The sequence below is a fragment of the Penaeus vannamei genome, chromosome 9, assembly GCF_042767895.1.
Source record: "Penaeus vannamei isolate JL-2024 chromosome 9, ASM4276789v1, whole genome shotgun sequence".
Taxonomy (NCBI): Eukaryota; Metazoa; Arthropoda; class Malacostraca; order Decapoda; family Penaeidae; genus Penaeus; species Penaeus vannamei.
Genome location: NC_091557.1, coordinates 44,844,834 through 44,849,833, shown reverse-complemented (window position 1 = coordinate 44,849,833; position 5,000 = coordinate 44,844,834).

The window sequence follows — 5,000 nt, the reverse complement described above, 5'->3', positions numbered from 1 at the left end:
GTTAGTTCACCAACCTGGAGTGGGAGAAAGTTTCCTCCAAAACGAGTTAAAGATTGTCAATATTATGAGATTAGTTTACCAACATTGAATGCGATATATTGTTTCCTCCAAAAACGAGCTGGAAATTGTTAATATGAGGGGATTAGTCCACCAACCCTGAATACGAGAATTTATTTCCTTCAAAAACGAATTAAGAATTGTCATTATTAGGGGATTAGTCCACCAACCCGGAGTGTGAGAAATTGTTTCCAACAAAATCAGTTAAAAATTGTCAGTATTAGGAGATTAGTCCACCAAACTAGAGTGCGGGATATTGTTTCCTCCAAAACAAGATAAAGATAGTTAATATGAGGAGATTAGTCCACCAACCTAGAGTGCGAGAATTTGTTTCCTTCTAAACGAGTTAGAAATTGTCAGTATGAGGATATTAGTCCATGAACCTAGAGTGCGATATATTGTTTCTTTCAAAAAAGAAATTAAACATTGTTAATATTAGGAGATTAGTCCACCAACCCGGAGTGCGAGAAATTACTTCCTCCAAAAACGAGTTAGAAATAGTCAGTATGAGGGGATTAGTCCACCAAACCTGATTACACGAATTTGTTTCCTCCAAAAAACGAGTTAGAAATAGTTAATCTGAGAGGATTAGTCCACCAACCCGGAGTGCGAGAAATTACTTCCTCCAAAAACGAGTTAGAAATAGTCAGTATTAGGAGATTAGTTCAACACTGAATACGAGAAATCATTTCCTACAAAAACGAGTGAAAAATAGTCAATATTTAGAGATTAATCCACCAAACCTGATTACGAGAATTTATTCCCTGCAAAACGAGTTAAAAATTTAAAATATTAGGAGATCAGTCCACCAACCTAGAGTCCGAAAAATGGTTTCCTTCAAAAACGAATTAAAATAGTCAATATTAGGAGATTAGTCCACCAAACCTGAATACGAGAATTTGTTTCCTCCAAAACGAGTTAAAAGTTTAAAATATTAGGTGATAAGTCCACCAACCTAGACTGTGAGAAATGGTTTCTTTCAAATACGAATTATAAATTGTTAATACTAAGAGATTTGTCCATTATGTCATTTGGTTTCTTGTTGCTGTCTGGAGGATTGGTTTAGTGTGTTTGACAACCCGATTTATGAATTGCTGTTGCCAACGGTGTTTTTTTGATTGTTTAAGGAAATATTATGATATGGTTGATGATTATTATTGTCAATATAACTATCATATGCGTTATTATTATGACGAGGATTATTGTTATAGTTGTTATTGTTATTACCAGTATCAATATTATTATTAGTGTTATTACTATCATTATCATTATCATCATTATTAGTGTTATTATTATTATCATAGTCATTATCATCTTTATTACTATCATTATCATTATTATTATTAATATTATTATTATTATTTTTATTATTAATATTATCATGTTCAAAATCATTACTATTTTATGATTATTACCATTATTATCATTATCACTATCATCACCATTACTATACTTATTGTAATTTACTCTCTCCTCATTTTCATCATCATGATGATCACCATCATTATTATCATCATAATCTTTATCATCATGATTGTAACCAGCATAGTCTCATCATCTTTATTATCATTATCATCAAAATTATCATTATTATCAACACCACCATCCCCCATTATCATCAACATCATCATCATCATCATCGCCACCACCACCATCATCATCATCATCATCACCACCACCATCATTACCACCACCACCACCACCATCATCACATCACCATCACCACCACCACCACCACCATCACCACCACCACCACCATCATCACCACCATCCTTATCTTCATAGTTCGGTTTTCTTACAACTTCTCAGCCAGATTCCGAAAAGCGACTTATTCTTAAGCTGAACCAACAGGGTAGTTTGTAGCAAATTAGCAATTTTCGTTAGCGATAAGAGTGCTTTAAATGCCTTTCGTCTTAGTTGTATTAACGTCTGAAGTGTGTGTTTGTGTTTGTTTGTGCGTGTGTGTGTGTGTTTGTGTTTCAGTGTGAGTGTGTGTGTTTGTGTGTGTGTGTGTGTGTGTGTGTTTGTGTTTCAGTGTGAGTGTGTGTGTGTTTGTGCGTGTGTGTGTGTTTGTGTTTCAGTGTGAGTGTGTGTGTGTTTGTGCGTGTGTGTGTGTTTGTGTGTGTGTGTGTGTTTATGTTTGTTTGTGTGTGCGCGTATGCGTGTGTTTCAGTGTGTGTGTTTGTGTGTGTGTGTATGTGTTTGTGTTTGTTTGTATGTGTGTGTTTATGTTTGTTTGTGTTTGTGTTTCAGTGTGTGTGTGTGTGTGTTTATGTTTCTTTGTGTGTGTGTGTTTATGTTTCTTTGTGTGTGTGTGTGTGTATGTTTCTTTGTGTGTGTGTGTGTGTGTGTGTGTGCTTATGTTTGTGTGTGTGTGTGTGTGTTTATGTTTTCTTGTGTGTGTGTGTTTATGTTTCTTTGTGTGTGTGTGTGTGTGTGTGTTTATGTTTCTGTATGTGTGTTTTTATGTTTGCGTGTGTGTGTTTATGTTTCTTTTTGTGTGTGTTTATGTTTGCCTGCGTGTGTGTGTGTTTATGTTTGTGTGTGTGTGCGTGTGTGTGTGTGTTTATGTTTGTTTGTGTGCATGTGTGTGTGTGCGTGTTTATGTTTGTTTGTGTGCGTGTGCGTGTGTGTGTTTATGTTTGTTTGTGTGCATGTGTGTGCGTGTTTATGTTTGTTTGTATGTGTGTGTGTGTGTTCCTGTGTTTACGTGCGTGTGTGTATTCCTGTGTATGTGTACGTTCGCGAGTGTGTGTGTTTCTGTACGTGTGTGTGCGTGATCGTGTATGTTCGTGTGTGTGTTTCTGTACGTGTGTGTGCGTGATCGTGTATGTTCGTGTGTGTGTTTCTGTACGTGTGTGTGCGTGATCGTGTATGTTCGTGTGTGTGTGTATCTGTACGTGTGTGTGCGTGATCGTGTATGTTTGGACGCCTTCCGTTATATGTATCAGTCCCAAGCATCAGAAACGAGAGAACAAGTATTTATTAAAGCAAGCAACAGCATATCTGCAATATGACACTCGCAGCGATATCCACTTAACAGTATTCATAAATATTCCCCCCTTTTTGTATAGCCATTTTAGTCAAGAAAATCCCCATAATAGTTTTTTAAGCTGTTGAATATTTTGTTGTGTCAGACTTTTTTTTTATTTATTGTTTTCGTTATGCGGAAGGGAGGCGTTCCTTGAAAAGCGATTATGTGTGATATATATATATATATATATATATATATATATATATATATATATATATATATATATATGTGTGTGTGTGTGTGTGTGTGTGTGTGTGTGTGTGTGTGTGTGTGTGTGTGTGTGTGTATGTATGCATGTATATGGGTGTGTATGTGTGTGTGTGATTGTATGGAAAAATATATATAGGTTTGTACCCACACACAAACACGCTCACGCATACTATATATATATATATATATATATATATATATATATATATATATATATATATATATATATATATATATATATATATATACATTTACTCCAATATCACTCGTGAAATATGTAATGTTCCCAATAAGTCCAGTTGCTCCGCCAGGAATATTTCAGATCTTCACTCAGCCTTTAAACTTACATGATTATTTACAGAGGTTATCAATATTTTCACGTACTCTCCTCTAATTGGTTGCTAGATTATTATACATTAAATTAAATCACTCTAGATCCCCTTTATCTTGCACTTGAAGACCACGAAAATAAGTTGCAAAGGAACACTTAACTCCTTATGTTTTTTTTGTTTGTTTGTTTTTTTCTGTTGATCTATACGTCTTCATTGAATATCCTTCTTAGACATGCATTATTCATCTTGAGTTGCTCCTTGTGAATTGTCCAGAAGATCTCGTCCTTGTGTTTATCGATAGCCACCTTCTCCTTCTACTCTCCTCTACTCTCTCCCATATTTCTCGTATCTTTAGAACCTCCTAGCGCACATCTCAATTCCTAACTGTATCCTACACACACACACACACACACACGCACATGCACGCACGGACATACACACACACACACACAAACACACACGAATATATATTTATACTTACATGTTTTTACATCCCAATTCGCAAATGTAACTGCACACACACACACACACACACACAAACACACACACACACACACACACACACACACATCTCAACTTCCAGGGTATATTATTCATCTCTCGCTCTTATTTACCCAGAACCTCCAGTTTCGGTTCCTCACTCCTTCCTACCCCCCCCCCCCCCACGAACCTGCATTTCACCCTACCTCCCTCCCCTCCCCTCCCCTCCCCTCCCCTACCCTACCCTCACCTCATCTCTAAGCTTCCCCCAGTTCTAATTCCCCCCCCCCTTCCCCCACTCCCCCCTTCCCCCCCACACGAACCTGCACTTTATACTATCTCATTTCCCCCCCACCTCCCTTCCCTCCCCTCCCCAACCCTCATCTCTAAGCTTCCCCCAGTTCTAGTTCCCTCCTCCCATTCCCCCTCCTTTTCCTTACTCTCACTTCTCCCTCTCTCTCCCCAGAACCATCACACTCTTCCACCCCCCTCCTCTCAACAACCTCAATCCCCACCTCCAGCATTTGTCCTCCTCCCCAACCCTCCCCATACCTACCTTAATCCCAACCCCATAAATACATGTCAGGAACATTCAGAACTCAAATACATTCAAAAGCAAAATATATGAAATAAAAATAGACAAAACGTATATGTACTATCATTAGAATACATTCAGAAGAAAATTATATGAACTTATAAAAATAGACGAAACGTGTATGTACTATCATTACTTCTATGTTGAACTTATATTTATATATACTGTAATATCACTATTAAAGTAGAAAGAATAACCGTTGTAACAAATGGAATAAATTACTTTTACTTTGAATTGAATTTTTATTATATGCACTACCCTTGTCTATGTTATATTCATATGTACTCTAAAA